At 40.5% G+C, this 21,524-nt stretch overlaps 1 pseudogene; it reads left to right on the top strand.

The window, feature by feature from the left end:
• Positions 1 to 17,385: 17,385 nt before the first annotated feature.
• On the top strand, positions 17,386 to 20,446 carry LOC145395730 (E3 SUMO-protein ligase ZBED1-like; annotated as a pseudogene).
• The last annotated feature ends 1,078 nt before the right edge of the window (positions 20,447 to 21,524 follow it).

Genomic DNA, 21,524 nt, shown 5'->3' with positions numbered 1-21,524 from the left:
TAGTGAAAAGGGAGAATACATGAATGAGCTGGCACGCAGAATGGAAGAGAAATATTTAGAGATGGAACTGAATGGTCTCTACTCCACATTTATTATGAAGCGCCTTGTTTGTGTGTGTGTGTGTGTGTGTGTGTGTGTGTGTGTGTGTGTGTGTGTGTGAAATATTAGGGCTGTAAAATGGAGCCGGGAATATAAAAGGGAGTGAATGGTGATTGATTAGTAAGTGGGTGTATGGTTCATCACTCTTAGCACTCTGTTGGTAGTTCTCTCAACTTAATGCTTTCCTGTACCTGGTTGTGGATCCCTTCTAGCCCACGTATTTGTGGTATACAGAGTTCGAATAGGCTTAGGATAAAGAACTGCTTCGAAGGGGCATATATGAAGGAGTAAACAATAGACTGGTATGATGGAGGATGACTCGTGAGGGATGAAGTATGGAAAAGTTGGAATGGAAGGAGTTGTTAATCTCGGTACGAAAACGACGATTGCAGTGCTTTCTTGCTATTAGGATACAGATATCTTTGAGGTGGGGATTTAGAGGACGCCTTCTTCAGCCTTTCATCAAGGTGAATACTAAAATGAATAATATCGTCAGAGGGTATCAAGAACAATGTGAAAGACAACTTACCATATTGAAGAGGCTAAGATGGGATGGATGAAGTGACTGGAAAGAATGGTTTAAGAAGGAACGAAAGAGAGAATGAAAGAGGATCACTGAGAAGGAAATAAAAATGGAAGAAAAATGCCAACACGGAATCGAGAGGAAGTTGGATGGGGAATATTGGTTGTGCTGTGAAAAATATTGTCCTAAGCTACTCTCATCCACTAGAGTTTCACGCCTGAGAAAAATGGCTTCCTAACTTCCATTTATATTTTAGCTTCTGCGCTTCTTACAAAAAATTTATATATATATATATATATATATATATATATATATATATATATATATAGCTAGCCTGTGTATATATATTGTGATGGGATGGTGGGCCATGCCTGGGAAAGTATTTGCTATGTAGAAGGGTGATGTAGGAAGGCTGATAGGGTGTAATCCAAGGTAAGGAAAAAAAAAAAAGAAGTGGGAGGGGCAAAAGGGATGGGTGGGATGGACTAAGTTTGTGGTGGGTAGTAAAGCAAAGTAGGATGAATACATCTCATTTAGATGGGTGTTGTTTGAACAGCTGTAAGAAAAGATTTCTATTAAAATTCTCATGTGTATGCATGTCGGAGGAGGAGTGGGGGCGGGGGGAAATTAAGTATGGGGTGGGCACAGAGGTGGGGGTTGGATGGAATAAGATAACAGCGGTAGGACATGGCAAGGTGTAATTTACCTTGTAAAAATGGATGTTGTAAGTTCTGCACCCATGTGCCTGTTGCCTATTTCATAACTTTGCCCAAGCAGATCAATAAGAACTACAGGAGGGAGCACCGAAGGACTTCAACACCCACACCCAACCGATGTTGTTGTTGTTGTTATAGATTGCCTCGCCTTTTGGGAGGCCCGGGCCATATATTAGCCCAGTCAGTGAGGGTTGTTCTGGGATATGTATGAGTCAGAGTCTTTGTGTGTGTGTGTGTGTGTGTGTGTGCATGTGTTATATTATGTGGGTGGAGGTGCTTTTCGCACAGTGTCACTTAGGATTGACAGGTGTGCTGTTGCCACGACTGTGGCAGCTGCTTGGCGGAGTACGTCCTGGGATTGGGCATCATAATGCGATCGGTGAAGGTCAGGGTTGGGATATGGTGGTCCCCAACCGATGGTCGCAGGGTCGACTATTTGAGTTTGTCCCTGTGACCTTGATGTTCGACTGATTGTTCATATATATGCATAAATTATCCTTGCCTGATCTTCAACACTTCTACCAAGTTTGGGTCGGACCGTATTAAAGCTGTCTGAGCTAAGCTTGCACCTTGACCTTAGTATTTGATCTGTTGTTCCCTAATCAGGTCCCTTCATCCTTGCCTTGGCTTCCCTTCCACTATGTTTGGTCCAAAATTGAATCAAAACTAAGTTGCAGAGTCGAACCTATGACCTTATAAGACCTTGACCAGTAATACTGACATCAGAGATGAATTTTGTTATCCTTGTCTTGCTGTCAGCCCTTCCACTAAGATTGGTCTAATATTATTTTCACTTTTTAATGTGACCTTGACATCTGACAATCCCCCAATTTCTGGCATGGCCCTCAACATTTCCACTAAGTTTAGTTCAAATTGGATCAAAGCTGTTTAAACAGATCCCTGCCCCAGCCGGGATTCGAACCCGAATCCATTAGGACTGCAGGCAGCCTCTCTACCGATTCAGCCACCGGCACTTATACACAGAAAGAAACGAAAAATTCATATATTATTTGTGTTTAAATTTTCCGCTAACAAAGGGCCAAGCAAAAACGGCCCGTGGGCCGCCAGTCGAATAGCCCTGGTGTAGGTTTTCATAACCAAGTGGCAGCAGCACTCACAACCCTCCACCCCCACACCCACGGTGAACATGTCCCATCAGCGCCCTCTGCCCTTCTCCATTTGAGGGAGAGGAGAGACGCTTTGATCACTTGTTGACATGGCTGGGTTGGTGAGTAGGGAAAGGGCGGCATTAGAAAGACAGGGGAGATAGGAGGGGTCTCTACATTATCACTGAGATTTAACCCACCATAATTTGGTCAACGTTTCCATTCTGGTACACTGGGGTTAAAGTAAGAAGTTTTAGCGCCATTTTTTCCCAAGAATACACTTTCAGATGACCAATCATTGTGAAATTTAACTTTTCGGTAGTAAAGGCCAAGACGATTTCATTCAATTCGATTCGAGCTGTATTAAACTAGCGTTGTATTAAAATCTGTTCAGTGTATTGAGGTCTGGGCTTGCCGACAACTTTCGTAACTGATGGAATACTTTCTTCCAAATTATATCACAGCAGAAAAAACAACGCAGGTGTTCAAACTAACAGGTATATAACTTTCCGGTTGGGTGATTAGCTTCTTTTAAAGAGGAGGTGGATAGAAAGAAAGGAATGTCATGAAAGAAATGGATGTTCAGGGTTGAGAAATATGCGAGTGAAGATGTGTTGTGATGCAATGAAGAATGGTGTCTGAACTGAAATAATGTTACATTATGATATATTATGATATTTTGGTCAAAGATATCCTGAATAAAAGCTAGGCTTGAACTGCAGGCAACACACACACACACACACACACACACACACACACACACACACACACACACACACACACAATGAGAGAGAGAGAGAGAGAGAGAGAGAGAGAGAGAGAGAGAGAGAGAGAGAGAGAGAGAGAGAGAGAGAGAGAGAGAGAGAGATTGTAGAAGTGAGTAGCCTAGTGGGCGTTGGAGAGTGTGGGTAAGAATTTATGTAAGTATGTGCGCGTGTGTGAAGAAGAGTGAGTAAAAGAGAGCACACCCACCTTTGAGTCTTCTTCCATCGGTGTGTACTTGTGCGTCCTCTCCCGCTCCAGACAGCATATGGCCGTAGTAACAAGGCCTGAAGAACCAGCCACGCTGAAGATAGGTCGGCCAGTGTCTTCGTCGATCACGTTCCTTTCCAATGAGAACGGGGGGCGAACGTTCTTGCCTTCCCGAGGATCGTCGTAGTCAGAAGCGATTACTTGAATCATTATCATCATCATCATCCTTATCATCATCATCGTCACTATCAACCTCATCATCAAGTTCCTTACCATCATCATCATTGTCTTCCGGCTTCATAATTTACATTGTATGGGTATATTTTGTCAAAGGAGGTTTATAAAGAAGGAGGTGATATCGCAATTAGGTTAGGTTTCATTATGTTTGGTCTCTCTTAAAATAAATCTGAAATGCCTGGAGAGAAGTCCTATCAAACTGCAATAGAAAGATAGAGAAGAAAATAAGGCGACCATTTTTTTCATAGCATGTTTGAGCCATTCGATCTGATGGCTCAATATGCTTTTATTCTGGCAAGCGAACAGACGATTTAATGCATTATAGAAACACCCCTGCTACTGAATAGGTTACTGAAGGCTGTGGTTAAACTCTTGCTCCCGGAGTTTCTAAACAGCAGAAAGTCGCCGGTCGATAGCAGGAATATAACACAAAGTACGTCATCATAGTACAGGAGTAAACCCCTTCAATCTGTGGACGGAGTTTTTGTAACATTCCTGCCACCTCAATTAACTCAATACACTTTTATTGAACTTATGAGTTCTGGCAGCCCTTAGGTGATTTTTTTCAGGCAAGTCCTTACATGTTAAATGGCACCTTCCGTTCAAAAAGCCTCTCTTGGGCAAAAAAATGTCGTATGGAAATAACAGGAACACGCTGGATAATATTTCCTCTGGCAGAACAGGTTAACTCTTTCAATCCAGGGACGTCTTACTAACTTATTTTAAATACTGGCCAGCTATACTTCTTTTCATCAGGAGTTGCCTGTCGAACTCCTGGGGAGGCGGTGGCTGAATCGGTAGAGAGAGGCGGCCTGCAGTCCTAATAGACACAGGATCGTATCCCGGCTGGGGCAGGGAACAGTTTAAGGATTTGAATGTCCTAAAAAGCAGACTTTCCTGATCTACCAGATGACCCGCCGACATGTAAAAGTACCCCCGCTAACACCAGTACACCAGTCCTGTATGAGACAGCCCTAGCATGTATTCAGTATGGACGTTGGGTGTTAGCGCCGAAGTGGTGACATGTGGAGGTGTAGAAGGACTTCTGGGCCTTGGGATAGGTGACTGCCCCCAAGAAATAGGCCCTGAGCCTTTGCCCAGAGTCGGACACGTAAAAAAAAAAATAATAAAATAAAAGAACTAAAGTGGTACGAATCAGCATCTATTAACCCCTAAAAACGGGTAGCGTATCATCAGTTTTCATTTGCATCAAGACAGTAAGTGTGAGTTAAATGGCGAAACCACTACTAAATAGACACAGGAAGTCACGCAACCATGCGGCGTGTCCTCAGGGACAATGACAGCAACGGATCCTTTAGCATAAAAGGGCGTGCTGTTGACGTTCTTAATGTTGACGTGCATAATAATTATAGCATAATAATAATAATAATAATAATAATAATAATAATAATAATAATAATCTATCTATCTATCTATTGCCAGACGCCTCAATCCCGTTTGGGGTGGCCACAAACAAAACGCCTCCACGTCGCCCTGTCCCCCGCCATTTCACTGCCCTGCTCCCAACTCACACCCCCCTCTCTCATATACCTCTCCGCCCCATCCCTCCATCTTATCCTCGGCCTCCCCCTCCCTCTCTCCCCTCCACCTCACTCACATACACTCTCTTCGTCAGTCTTTCACCTTCCATCCTCTCCACATGGCCAAACCACCTCAGTGTGTTCCTCATAACGCTTCCTATCACATCCACATCCACACCATAACTCTCCTTTATATCCTCATTCGTCAGCCTGTCTCTCCATGTGACTCCACAGGCTCCTCTTAAATAACTCATTTCCACTGCTCTCACTCTTGACTTGTGTCTTTCCAACAACGTCCAAGCTTCACTTCCATACGTTAGAGTTGGTATTACAATACTGTCATGTAGTAACTTTTTCACTTCCATGCTCACTTCCCTGTTTCTTATCACTGCTTTCAAAGAACCGCAACCTTTCTTCCCTGCTGTACCCTTTCAAGCAATTCACCTTCTAAACCTCCATCCTTACTCATCACACTACCCAAGTACTTAAACGTACTCACATTTTCCAATTCCTCACCATCCAACCTCGCTGTACATTCAATGACATCACCTTTCTCAAAGTCCATCACTTTACTCTTCCCTACATTCACCTTTAGATTCCGTTTCTTACACACTCTTCCAAACCCATCCACCAAGCCTTGCAACTCCCCTTCGTCTTCACTCAACAAAACAGTATCATCTGCAAACAACAGTACAGGGAGTTTCCAAACACTATCCTCTCTCACCAGGGCCACTCCAACATCCACTACCCTACCTTGTACCTCTTTTATTACCCCATCCATGTACAGATTGAACAACCATGGAGACATGACACATCCCAGTTTCAACCCAACCTTCAAAGAGAAAAATTCACTTAGTTCACCATCCACACGCACTGCAGCCTTCGCACCATCATACATACTCTTCACAGCATTCAACAACTTCCCATCTACTCCATATATTCTTAACACTTTCCACAATCCTTGTCTATCCACCCTGTCATATGCTTTCTCCAAATCCATGAAAGCCGGATAATAATAATAATAATAATAATAATAATAATAATAATAATATTAATAATAATAATATAATAACAGTTTTTGCTATAAATTTTGTTTTTGATTTAACCTGCATTGAAAAAGTGGGAAATAATCGCTAAGAACCTGTTGTGACCGTAGCCGGAAACAAACATACTCTGATGCAAGTGTACAGCATGCCCGTAAACCAGTCAGAGACGCCTCATGGTGTTCCCTTAAACTGTGAATATTTCGCTTCTTACTGCCACCTACATTATGTCAGGTAGAGAAAAATAGCTTACCCCGAACGTGATCTAATTAAGAAAGATTTTTTTTTTTTTTTCCATTTTGTCCCAACGTACACAATCGAACAGTTTACACCTGAATATATCCAAACCCAGCCTCGTTGTGATCAGACCCTAAATTAATTTGTGAATCCGGCCTGAGACTAAGAATGTTACCCCGCCAGTTATGTCCCCCTATCTCAGTACCACTCCCCTCCAGAATATTTCCCATCATAAAGTTCCCGCCAGAGCATTCCTCCATCAGAATATTCCTCCGTGAGAATATTCCCTAGCCAGAATATTCCCCCTATTAACGTTTTCCCTCATCACATTATTCCCCTCCAGAATAATGTTGTCGTAAATATTCCTCACCCACCACCATCCACACTGCTGCCTCTCACTCCTACATTCGCCCACGCATTTCCTTTCCCCTCGGGTATTTTTCGAGGTTTTACTCGTACCTTCGTTGGTGCCTCGTTCACCGCTCACCCTCTCCTGCTGACCTCACTCTCCCCTCCACATTTTTATGACCTGACTGAAAATTGTTAATGTGTGTCTTTTGTGCTACTGCCATCATTCATCAGCTAAATACTCCTTTTGATCTTACATGTTATTCATTGCCATCAGTCATAGTCTTCCATCCGACTTCACTTTCTCATCTGCACTGTAATGACCTGATGGAATATTAATGCCTTCGACCCGATGACGCAATTTTTACATTACCATTGCTACATTTAGACAGCTTTATTATCGGGGAACCTCCCAGAGTGAAGACGATGGGACCAATCGACACAATACTCCTTTATTAAGAAATGTCTCCCCAAAGCTAAATAAAGCAATTAGGTGGTTGAAAGAAAAAGGACAAAAATACGTTCTATAATCAAGGGGTTTAACCTAAGTTCTCCCACACTCCACAAACTTCATTTAAAATAGTAATGATGGCGTCTATTAAGTCGCATTTCCTTCCTCACTCTCTCCTTTCACATGCTCATGAATTCTTTCTCACAGTCCTCAATACTCAGTTTAACCCCTTCAGTCCGTCCACGTCATTTTAAGTAGTTTTGTTGTTACCACCCGATTTTCATTCATAATCCCTGGTACTGAAGTGTTAAGGAAAGCTGTATCAATCTCCTGAAGATTTAAAATCTTATTCGAAATTTGAGCAAACTCGTCAGGAAATAATAATATAATATGACGTCATCGGGCCTTCCATGTTTATCAGTCACATGATCCTTACGTTTTGAAAATGTGCAGTAATGTCGCCAGCGTCATCTGATAACACACACACACACCACACACACACACACACACACACACACACACACACACACACACACACACATTAAAGGTAGTGCAGCTTGAAGGTGCCTCTGCATTTAGTTCCCAGCCAAATTGTATCTTGTAAACTAGGAAACTATTAACTAGACTGGGTTATTGCCATATAACTAAATAACGCCTTGTGGTTAAGGCAATTGAATCGAATGGAGCTCCTCAAGGCTTACATCCGAACTGGTTGAAGTGTATTGCCCACATAACGCCACTCAGGGGCAAGTGAAGGTCGTCTCCCTAGCTGTAATGTCGGAACACTGTAGCTTAGCCTCAACGCTCGTGATGAGGCCTAGTCTGGGTAGTGGCATACCACTTTGCAAAACTTCATTTTCCTAAATAAAAACGTATCATACCACCACTACCAGTACCGCTACAACTTTCGCTACCATTGCCATCACTACCACTATTGTCAATCTCGTTAACATCATTAGTTTCTTTAACTTCCCTTCTCTTCCTCCCTCTATTATTTTCCAGCCAACTTCTACATAACTTTTTCTCTGAATTCATTTTAGCTTCAATGAATTACACCACTCTCCCATCTACACAATCCATCCAGCCATACAACCCTCTCACTACCCCATGCACCCACCTACACCACCCTCCCACCTTCTGTAAACCATCCTTCCAGCTACACCACCCATCTAACAACACGACCCTCTCTCCTACACTACCCTCTCACTTACATCAACCATCTACCTACACCAGCTTCTCACCTACTGTATACCGTCCTCTCACCTACAACTCACACCTACCTACCCACTCACTCACTTGAACCACAGTTCCAGCTTCGCCACGCGCTCCAATAACCCTTGGCATGTTTACAGTAACTCTGGAGAAGCAGCCTCCAGGACTACTGGAGGGGGAGAAGGAGCCTCCCAGTGGTCCTGGTATGTCTACAGTAGGGACTTTCATTAGTGGCACCTGGCCAATCACTGATCGGGGTCGAGGTTTAAATCTGTACAAAATCTAGTTTTCCTAGATAAAAGAAATCTCTGAATATATATATATATATATATATATATATATATATATATATATATATATATATATATATATATATATATATACATATATACATATACATATATATATATATATATATATATATATATATATATATATATATATATATATATATATATATATATATATATATATGTGTGTGTGTGTGTGTGTGTGTGTGTGTGTGTGTGTGTGTGTGTGTGTGAACAAAGTAATCTATATATATTATTTTCTGCAATAGAATTTGCTGTCAGAGTTTGGCTTCTCAAACCTTATTTTCATGTCACCTATACTATAGTATGTTCAACCATTTAATATCCCTTGCATCAGAGAGTGGATAGTGAGAGTTTGAATTGGAAGGATTATGAGATTGGGACGGCAAAGTCAAGACTGCATCCCGGTACACCGAGAACCATAAAAACAGAAGGGTTGTGAGAGCTATAGGAGTGAGATGCTTGGAGAAAAGGAAGCAAGAGAATAAAACAGTGAGTTATGAGGGTGAGATTAAATGAAGATGTAGTTTGAGAACTATGAAGGAGAACAAGGTAGTGGTTTAAGGATGTAATGAAACATGGGTGAGAAGAAAATGTGGATCGAGAAACATGTTGGAAAGTTTGAATGTAATGGAGGTGAGGTGTCTGAGGAGTATGTGTGCAGTGACGCATATGGATCGAGTGAGAAGTGATGAAGTGCGAAGGAGAACTGGAGTTATGTGGGAGATGGCTGATCGAGCTGAGCAGAGAGCGTTGCGATGGTTTGGGCACATGGAGAGAATGGATGAAGAGATCGGTGAAAGACAGGTGTATCGCTGAGAGGTCGACCGCGTATAGGATGGACGGACAATGTGAAGAAAGCGTTAGATGTAAGAGGGATGTCTGTTGAGCAAGGAAAAGTGGCTGCGTGTGATAGGGATGATTGAAGAGAAATTGTGAATTAATGAATGGTGACGTGGCCCTGAGAGGATATTCTCCCGCATTTGGTCTGATCAGCTGATCAGGTCTGGTATGGGTAAGGGGAAGGGTCCATTATGCTGCGGCAGGGGTAAACCAGCTCTGCTGTCGGGCCCTGTTGTTGATGTCGCTGATTGCACTGCGCTATTGACCCTCGTGCTGTATGGTTCGGTGAGGATCTGTCCCTTCTTCCCTTGGGGCTAAGATGCGAATAAATGTGTGAGTGTGGATGAGTAAATTGGGAGTGTCGTCCTGTCTCGGCTACACCCCTTTCTTGGAGGAAGCAGCCTAGGTATATAGACAGATAAATAGATAGATAGATAGATGAAGCACATGGTAGTGAGGTGACTGGAAGGAGAGGGAGAAGTATAGCAAGACTGTACGAGGGAGAACAAGGTCTTGGATTATAATGGAATATGAAGATGTCGTTAGAGGAGGGATTGTTACTAACGAAAGACAGCAATACTTCAATGTCCTTCTGTTGGTGTCATCCTCATACACGATGCAGCGTCATTTCATAGATAAATATATACAATGAGAGATACAGTACCTAGATCAATAGGTACTGCATACAGACAATGCTGTGATTCCATCCAATAAGGATAGAGGGATATAGGCGACAGTGAGGAATATAATCAATTCATGTGTAAAGAGGAAATAGCTGAGAAAAGAGCAAATAACTGATGAGTATTTAGGATAACAAAGCAGCAACTCAGATGAGAGGAACGGATTGTCGGGGAACAAGATGAATGCATTACTATTTGCAAATGAGGCTGATACTGATCAAACAAGACCCATCCAATAGGTTAGAACAGAGAAATTTTGAGGCTTTTCTCCTACTGAAGACTGACGCAGGGTGATGATTATATATTTAATGTTAGGTGTCCCTCACTTCATCCTGATATTCCTTCAATCCCCCTTCTTCTGTAGGAATACTGCTATTTTCCGATGATTGACAAAATCTAAGCAATATATTGAGAATCCAAAACTCTCTCTCTCTCTCTCTCTCTCTCTCTCTCTCACACACACACACACACACACACACACACACACACACACACACACACACACACACACACACACACACATCTTTTCTCGAGAGAAATCAAATCAAGACCAGACCGGAATCCATTTTCAGGCAAGGGAGGAAAATTCTTCCCTTTAAAACACAGAAAAATCACGTAGCTTGAAGAGAACAATTGTGCTATTTGCCTGTAGGGGAGAGTGAAATGTGTCTTAGAAAAACATAATACAAGTGATGGTTCTTGAGAGAATAAGGAGAGGATGGCTGGGAATGTGGTATACACGAGTGGGGTAATCTCTGAACGGCGAAATGAATTATTGTCTTTATGCTTTAACAACGACAATTATTTTGCTCCTTAATTCTGGCTATCTCATCAAGATTTATTTTCAGCTTAAAAAGAAGATATCTTAGTGATGAAGCCAATAAAGGCTATGTATAATCTCTCCAGTTTAATGAACTTATATTTTAGCTACGTCAGATCGTCTGTAGATAGTACAGTTAAAATATAATTCACGTTGTCGCAGTAAAGAGATAAAATAGAAAACTCTAGTGCCAACAGCAGCTATAATTCTCACAAAGGAAATCAAAAGACCCCAGATCGCTGAACTCGCTCCAAAGTTGCTAAATTGACTAGATGACAAAGTGTACCGGAAGTAAAAAACACGCTTCCAGGACAGAGTCAAGAAATGCCTTTGTCAATGAGTTATTGGGGTGGGTGGTGTGGCTGTGACTGTGGTATAGGCGAGAGGGCAGTGTAATGTGGGTGAGAGGGTGGTGTAGGTGGGTGGGTGGAGTAGGTTAGACTTTGATGAGGGTGGGAGGGTGGTGTAAGTGAGAGCATGGAATAGGTGAGAAGAGGGTGTAGTTGGATGATGGTGTAGGTGGGAGGATTTTGTAATTCTTATAAGTTGAACCGACTCATAAGTATTGCATTATATGAGAATGAGTGGGAAAGTAAGAGGGGAAAGATCAGAATAAAACTCCAGAGTTTTTACATATGAAAATAATTTTTTTTCGTAGAAATGGACCTTCGCACTGACCACATATCAGGTAGGTCGAGCTCATTGAAGATAAAATTTTGCAAAGTGATATGCCACCACCCAGACAAGGTCACATCCAGCAGCATAAGGACCTAAGGCTTGGCTACACAGGCCCTCAACCATTGAGTGTCATTATGTGCGTTCTAAACTCCAGTCATTCTTTGGATGTAACCCTTGATGGGCCCCTTTTGATTTAATTGTCTCAATGCACCAGAACACTAGGCCTCATTTGATTCTATATTTACAGTCCAACTTATTAACTGGTATACCTGCCTGCAAGAAGTAATTTTGCTTGTTACTCGGTGAAGTGCGCCTTAGTATGCATCGCATCGAGTGTGTGTGTGTGTGTGTGTGTGTGTGTGTGTGTGTGTGTGTGTGTGTGTGTGTGTGTATTAGTAGGTAACACAACAGCTTCGCTGCCCTCTCGGTCCGCTCAGCACTTGCTTCTGCGGAGACGCAGGAAGCTCTACAGAAAATTCCCGATGCATTCTGTGTAATGTACTTGTAAAACCAGTGGAAGAAATTAGTGGACAATAGACCCCTTTAAAAAACTTCATTCAATATGAAAATGAAACCAGCCCATCTGTGAAGCAAATGCATCTTTTTTCCAGTTTCAGATAACACACACACACACACACACACACACACTCACACACACACACACACACACACACACACACACATATATATATATATATATATATATATATATATATATATATATATATATATATATATATGTATATATGGAGCCTCTGTGGTACAGTGGTAGAGTGTGCGTTTCGCACTTTGGGTGAGCGCGGGTTCGCCTCCCGCCAGAGTTGTAAAAAACTTTGGGAAGCGTTCACCAAGCCACTTGCTGCTTTGGCGGACACAAGGGGTGCTGTGGTTGAACCAGTGTCGCATACTAGTATGCTTGCACCCAGTCGGCTTAAGGCGGGCCGATTACACTTGGTTCAAAGACTACATACTCATCCAAAGCCACTACAACGCTACAGTCACACTCACAAGCACTTCTCACCCTTCATAGTCTCTACCAGACAGCCTAAGCCACTGGGTAGAGATACATTGGCTGTATCGTCCGTGCTTCGGTAGGGATAGGCCGGTCCTGCAGTGGACCTCAACGGCTGATGATATATATATATATATATATATATATATATATATATATATATATATATATATATATATCCATCATCCAATTCTACGTTGCCCCATGAGGAGCGTAGAAGCCCGGGGCTAGGCAATTCGGTCCTGACATTTAAGATGAGAGTGACCAGCCTCACTCATCCCTGAGTGGCATTACATGAGCAATAACCCCAACCACCCCTTGGATATAAACCGTTACCGGCTCAATCCGATTGGAGCGTTGTAATTACCCACTAAACCACCAGGCGCCATAATTTGGTTATATGGTTACCACCCAGCGTAGTAAATGGTTTCCTGGTGTACAGGAAACCATTAGGCTTGTCACTCAGTGTAGAGTCACCCATAGGCAGAAGGAAGAGGAAAGAATGAAGGAAAGAAAGACAAAAGAGGGAATGTAAAGTCACCCGTAGGCAGAAGGACGAGGAAAGAATGAAATAAAGAGGAACAGAAGAGGAATATATATATATATATATATATATATATATATATATATATATATATATATATATATTATATCTATATCTATATCTATTTATCTATCTATCTCTCTCTCTCTCTCTCTCTCTCTCTCTCTCTCTCTCTATATATATATATATATATATATATATATATATATATATATATATATATATATATATATATATATATAATCATGTTATAAAATGTGGATGAATGTGGAGGGGAGAGTGAAGTCAACAGCAAAGGGAAAGAGGTGAATGAGGCACCGAAGAAACTAAAGGCTGGAAAAATATCCGAGGGAAAGAGAAATGTGTGGGCGAATGTCGGAGTGAGAGGCAGCAGTGTGGGTAGTGGTGGCTGTGGTAATATTTCGCTGAGAATTTATTCTGGAGGGTGAATAATTGTGATGAATGAATATTTTAGTAGGGGACATATTCTTGTGGGGGAATTATCCCGTTTAGGAATAATCACGTGGGAACTCAAATGATGGGCAAGTATTCTGGTGGGGAGTAATATTGAGGGAGGGAGATTGCTCTGGGCGGGAATAATTTGAGTCTATTCCCGGTTTCACTAACAAACTTTGTGTAAGATGTAGACCTATAGATAATCCATCAGTGATTCGAGTTATTTTTAAAAACTCCCACGACGACTGGGTACTTTATTGGATGTGGGCTGTGCCACACTCTCGCAGTCTAGTTGTTCTGTGTCTCTCCTAATTTCATTCAGAGAGAGGTAAGTAAGCTTCCGTTTACTCAATGCCATTACGTTATGCTGAGTTAAGGAATTCTCAGATGTGTACACATACAACAGTTTTCTCAGTGTTCTCTTTCTTAGTCTCCATTTTGTGAGACAGGAAACTGTTATTCCCAGTCAGCACAATCAAGCAGGTGCTTGGGTCATCAAGACACAGCAAAACACAAGTTACCTCCTGAAGCAGTGATCCCTGGTACATTAAAACAATCCCGATGGTTGTCACTTAAGTAACAGAGACCCTCAGTGATCCACAGCCCATCACAGGTAGAAAGTAAGAGTAGTGACCGTTAATTCAGGGCTATCTGTGCAGATCCTAGTCTGTGCTTGTACGACTTTATTTGCATTTCATGAATTGATAAATATATACTGACATGGGGTGACGTTATGTACAGGTACATTAAGTTTATGAGGTGTCTTGTAGGCAGGAGGGGAATGAACTTACACGTAGCTGGTAAAAGTAAGTTATTTGGACGGAAACAGAGCCAACTGAGGATTCTCGTGCAAGTACTTGTCTATTTTGTTTTTAAATGTCTCAAATGAGATACTGTTCATGGTATCTGAGGGTAATCCCTTCCAGATATTTACGACCCTGTTGAAGAAGAAGCATTTTGCTTCATGGGATTGGAAACACTTTTCCACAATTTTGTAGCCAATACTCCTGGTTTGACTGGGCCGGTCTATTTCAAAATATTTATTCATGTCTAAGTTGTCATATCCCTTCATGATTCTGAAAACTTCAATAAGGTCACCTCTTAACCTGCATTTTGTTTAATAATTTACGTTCTTCAAGGTGTTCCTCATATAGCTTGTTTCTCAGTCGTGGTATCATTTTTGTGATTGTTTGCTGTATTTTCTTTAATTTTTCTATGTACTTTCTGTAGTACGGGGACCAGAACTGCACACAATACTCGAGATGGGGGCGCACTAGGGAGTTGTACAAGGCAAGTATGACTTTTTCCGATTTAAACTCGAAAGTTCTCCCAATAAAAGCCGTCTACTTGTTTGCAGTTTTAACCGTCTCGGTGCACTGCTTACTCAGTTCTAGGTCATTTGATATTATCACACCAAGATCCTTTTCATTGTCTGTACTTGATAACTGGATATTGTTCATTTTGTATTTCGCATGTACGTTGTTATTTCCAGTATGAAGTACTTTGCATTTTTGCATGTTGAATTTCATTTGCCATTTTCTGCCCACCTTGCCAAAGTATTAAGGTCATTTTGTAATTGCTGCCACTGTAACGTTGAAGTTACTTTATTGGTTACTTTATTATCGTCTGCAAATTTGGATATTTTACCATTTAAATCCTCATCTATATAGTTTAATTGACTAAACACAGTATCAGATACAAAATATTTGCACATTTTGAAGTGAAATTAGTTGAATCTTTGCTATCCTTTGAAATTACATTACAGTCTTACTACATGCATTTCATTTATCATTAATTTATATAAAGCAATATTAAGCTAAGTAAATGATAAACTGATTATGCATTTATGGCTGAGTTACCGTGTGCAGAACTTATTAATTTTGCTGGAGTGGCGGTGGATTATGATCTCCCTGAGGTTTGGTGGTTGTGTGATTGATAGTGACAAGGATGATACTGAGGATGTGTGTGTGTGTGTATGTGTGTGTGTGTTGTCGACGGGCAGAGAATGCTCACTGGATCTTCCATGGCTCTGTAGCAGATTAAGACCGACTACAACAAAAAACAATTATACCTACCAATTTGGACTCAACTGGATGCTACTCAATCGACCATAATAACAACAAACTATTCCTCTCAGTTACATCGACCAGTTACACCTACCAATTTAAACTTAACTGTTTGCGACTTAATCTACTATGACAGCAAGAAACCATTTCTACCAAACTGAACTCCACTGGAAATCCCATAATTTTCCTATCTTTTCAAAAATGTGCGTGTGTGTGTGTGTGTGTACTGGAAGCGAGTGGGGCAATCAGGTCGATGGTATAGATATTATTAGTAACACCCAGGATCCTATGTCTCACTCTCAGCTGATTAAAAGCCTCTCACATTAAAGATAACAGAATACTAGCGATGTCTCAATCATATGTGGGGTTAAATATGTCGCTGTTTATCAGGGCAGGTGCAGAGGCAGCTGATAGGACCAGTGCAGTATACGTGTGAAGTGTACATAATACTAATATCAAACCCGTCCCATCCTCGGCGGGGCTCGGGGACGTGTACTGTTTTCACTTGGTTTGTTTGTTTGTTTGTATATTAACAACTTAACGGTAACCTTCTGGTGCGATTTTCACTAAAATTGCAGGGATGATGGGCTATTACCTTCTGATCACCTAATAAATTTTTTGGCGAAACTGGGCCAAGGCCCAGGCTGTAGGACCAAAAAAATGTAAAAAAAAAAAAAAAGTTATTTCGCCATAACTCCTTTCAAATTCGTCATGTGAACATGAAACCAAACCCAAAGGTGCATCTTTCAAATTTAATCTGCGTCCATGATTCATTACATCAGGGACAGGGATGGGGTCAATTATGAATTGAATTGGAATTGAATTGGAATTGATGCGAAAAATGCATGAATTGGAATTAAATTGAATTGAAAAAAAATATTTTCAAAATAACTGAATTGATTTGGAATTGATATCGAAATAATTAGAATTGAATTGGAATTGATACCAATTAATAGCATGAATTGATATGAATTGATACCAATTATTAGCAATGAATTGATATGAATTGATTGATTTTACTAAAGATAAATATTGTGATCAGACATTATAAAATACTGTATAGTTTACTGGCAACTTGGCAAGTGCCAACAATGTATGCATAACATAGCTTAATTTCAATTATATTGTGATGTTTGGCAACATTATTCATGTAATCATATCACAGTAGGCCTGGTAAACTTAAACTATGTTCTTTACATATAGCCTATGTTTTAATAATATAGGCTATTTAAGAATGTGTTCTTTTCCTTATAATTGTCTCTACAATTATTTAAAAAAAAATTTGTATGATGTCATGTTCAAGAATGGCAGGTTTGAATCCTGTCAGTTTGCCTGGATGAGCTGGTGTGTACATGTCCAGTACATGTCCTGCCTAACCTGCCATACCCTGTTGGCCAGTGTGCAAAGTTCAGTAGTGTGGTGGAAACCACTGGCAGCTGGTCTATGATAAGTGGCTTACTCTGCTTTAAAAAACAAATCCTGTGACAAAAATGCCACTAAAATCAAATGTACATAGCAATTTCAACATGCCTTCTAGTTCTAGTGAATGCAAACCAGGAAACCTTAAAGCTGTTTGCCGTCACTGTAACCAGCCTGTTGGTGGATCTACCAAAGCAACATCAAACTTCAGGAGGTATTTAGAGGTGAGCATTTGGTTACTTTAGTAGTACCTGATTAGTATTTTAGACAGAAGAAATTAAGAAGAATTTCTTTAGATATTCAGTACACTATGGCTACTACTGTATGAGAGAGAGAGAGAGAGAGAGAGAGAGAGAGAGAGAGAGAGAGAGAGAGAGAGAATTTTATTACCCTATTTCTTTACACTTTTTCAGTGTACTTAGTACTTACAGTATTTGTTTATTTGGTTTAAGTCAACACATTTGATATTTATAGTTATTAGTGCAGTTGCAGTCATTCATAAACTATACTGTACTGTAATATCTTTTTGTGCTTTTGGGTTTGGTATTGTACCTAACTAGAACCTAGCCTAACCTCTTGAAAGCTGAACAAAAACAGGCTGAAATAGGGTTATTAGTTGTAAGGTATGTATTAGCTGTATGAAAAAGAAAAGGAAAGACAGGTGTTTGTTAAAATATACTGTAATATTGTCTTTTTGTGCCTTTGGGTTTGGTAATGTACTGGTACCTAATTAACCTAACCTAACCTCTTAGAAGCTGAACCAAAACAGGTTGAGATAGGGTTATTAGTTGTAAGGCATGTATTAGCTGTATAAAAAAGAAAACAGGAAAAACTGGTTTTCAATAAAATATGCTGTAATGTAGCCTCTTTTGTGTGCTTTTGGTTTTGGTACTGTACCTATCTAACCTAGCCTAACTCTTTAAAAGCTGAACCAAAACAGATTGAGACAGAGTTATTTGTTGTAAGATATGTATTAGTTGTATAAAAAAAGAAAAAGGAAAAACAAGTTTTTTTTATAAAATATACTGTGGCCAGTAGTGGATTCGGACTGCCGACCATCAGATCAGTTGCTGAGTGCTCAACCAACCGAGCGGATTTTGAACTATTACCATCAGGTCAGTCACCAAACGCTCTACCAACCGAGCTGGGGCTCTGGGTAGCTCGGCTGGTGGAGCGCTTGGCTACTGATCTGATGGTCGGTAGTTCGAATCCATCGCTGGCCAGTGGCCACCTTTGGAGGGAAGTAGTGTAGCAGTCTCCTGTAATTCTAGCGAGGCTACATAGTAATATGGCTTAGCTCTATGGATTAATTTCCATTTTTATATCAGTCAAGCCACCTGGATCCCCTAACAGCATTATATGTAAACTCTGTACATGGGTGGGAAGTTTTGTTCAGAGCCTTGTAAAACTAAATAATTTATTTTCCCTTGTTTTTCTTTTCAGAAGAACCACCCAGAAATCTATGAAAAGCTCGATATTCCACCAGCAGATCCACAACAGCCCTCAATGGTTAACTTCATGAAAGGCAGTACCAAAGGAAGCAAGTGGACATCCACCAACTCACGGCAGATTGAACTTACTAACTGTATTGTGAACTTTATTGCACATGATCTCCTTCCTCTATCCCTGGTTGATAGTGAGCGATTCCGCATGCTCATGGTGACTGCAGAGCCAAAGTTTTCAATGCCTAGTCGTAAGCATCTGAGTAGTGTACTTCTACCACAAAAGTCAAACAGTGTTCAGTCCCGGTTGAAGACCAAGTTACAGAAAGCCCAGAGTTTATGTGTGACAGTTGATTTGTGGTCCAGTAGGGATATGAGGTCCTTTATAGGTGTAACTGGTCATTTCATACTTGACTACAACATGAATAGTGTTATGCTGGCATGCCGTCGCTTTAAAGGCGCCCATACTTCAGAAAATATCTATGAGCTTTATCAAGAAACAATGGCCCTCTATAATGTTGGGAGTAAGGTAACTACCATTGTTATAGATAACGCAGCAAATATGGTGAAGGCATTTACTCTTTTCCCAATGGAGCAACTTGAAGATGATGACAATGGTGATGATTTTGGTGTCAATGTCTGTGATACCCTTCCATCTGATGATACAGCACCTACAAAGTCTACAGTGTATAAATATCTACCCCCAAATCGCAGTCCATGCTTTGCTCATACTTTGCAGCTTGTGGTAAAAGATGGCTTGGAGAACGATAGTCAGATCAAGCAATTTCTGGCAAAAGTAGCAAAGCTAGTTAGTTTTTGTAGGAAATCAACAACTGCTACAGAAGTTCTATCAAATGAATTAAAGCTCCAGATGGCAACATGTACACGCTGGAATAGCCAGCTGATGATGATAAGGTCAGTGCTACGTGTTTCATCTGATGTGTGGGACAAACTTGACACTCCTTACAAGTTGAAACAGTATGAGCTGAACACCATTAAAGAGCTTTGTGATATACTTGAGCCATTTGAGTATGTGACACATCAGATTTAGGGGCAAAACATGGTGACATCTAGTTTGGTAATTAACTGTGTCCGTGGCCTTCGGGCTGCTTTAGCTAATCTTCATGAAGTGCATAAGTGCAAACTTGTTTCTACACTGCAGGCCTCTACAGAAACTCGCCTGAGTAAGTTTGAGTCTATGGAGGATTTCCAGCTAGCTGCCACCTTAGACCCACGTTACAAGCTGGATTGGTGCCATGACAATGAAGTCGAAGACATTCGTGACCTTCTGACTAAGAAATATAATGCACTGAATGCAGCATGCAGTGGGTGTGGGGCTTCTTCATTTACTGCCCCTGAAGAACCACCACCGATGAAAAGGAACAAATTCTTTGCTTTGGTGAACCGGTCCTCTACACCAACAGCAAGACCATCAGAAACCAAGGTGTCACTCTACCTCAGCCAACCATGTATACAAGAAGACAGTGATCCCCTTGGCTACTGGAAGGCCAAACAAAGTGAGCTTCCCATCCTCACTATACTTGCAACAAAGTACCTAGCCATTCCTGCTACATCGGCTCCTGTTGAAAGACTGTTTTCTGTTGCTGGCAAGCTTTTCAGGCCTGAAAGGTGCAATTTAGGTGACAAAAAATTTGAAGAATTGATGATGATCAGATGTAATTCTGAGTAACATTTTTCCAAGGCCAATTTTGAAATTCTAATTTTTGTTCCAAAAAAAGAAGTAAGTTTTATGTTAAGGATATTGGATAGTATTGCGACTTGCAACAGTGTTGTTGATTTAAAGGAAGTTCTTTGTTAAACATGAAAATTGAGATCTAATATTAACAATATACATTATGTAACCTTGAAGTTGGTGACAAATTTTGGAAAATAGATATATGAATGAATAAACAGTTTTATTTTTCCTCTTGATATTACTGGGAGTACCTGGGTGGCGTAAGATTTAAATAAGTACCTTCAATTGGAATTGACAGGCTTATAAACTGAACTGAACTGGAATTGAAAACGTATTATTGAATTGAACTGGAATTGAAAACGTATTATTAAATTAACTGGAATTGAATTGAATTGACAAGCTTATGAATTGAATTGAATTGGAATTGAACATTTATTTTTCTAAATGAATTGGAATTGAATTGAATTGAATAATTCACATTTTAAGTTGAATTGGAATTGAATTGAATTGATAAAAATTAATTGATCCCAACCCTGATCAGGGAGGTCACCCCCTAGTTAGCGGTAGGGAAGTCAATGTCAGGTGGGTCGGGCCTAAAATTTCAAATGGGCATAAAATCATCAATTTTCACAAGAAATACCCCAAATCTGATATTGGACATCTTTGACTAGATATCCTGTATGCATACACTTCAACACAAGAAATGACAGCCGGGGACGGGTTTGCTTTGTCTTGGCACCGCTTCTTGTTCTTGAAGGATATTTTAATGTAAGCATTCACTGTACCCTATCCACTAACCCTGTATCACCTGTTTTGTTTTTATTGAATATACTTTCCTGCCCCAGCCCCATATCTCAACAACATTAAAGCCATTTCCACCCATTCCTTTGCACACCACGCCCATTTCTTTATCTAACCCGCTTTAAAGTTGCAGGGCACAAAGGAAACACTTTGTTTTTTTCTTGTTAAACATTGCCGCTTCTTTAATTATTTGTTTGTTTGTTTGTTTATTTTACTTTTCTCAAGGAGTTTCTCAGGGAAAATTGTTTAAAGAAAGTAGTGTACAAAGATA

This window comes from Coenobita brevimanus, chromosome 33, assembly GCF_032717465.1.
Source record: "Coenobita brevimanus isolate Jiangsu-jjx chromosome 33, ASM3271746v2, whole genome shotgun sequence".
NCBI lineage: Eukaryota > Metazoa > Arthropoda > Malacostraca > Decapoda > Coenobitidae > Coenobita > Coenobita brevimanus.
This window is presented reverse-complemented; position numbering and strand designations above follow the sequence as displayed.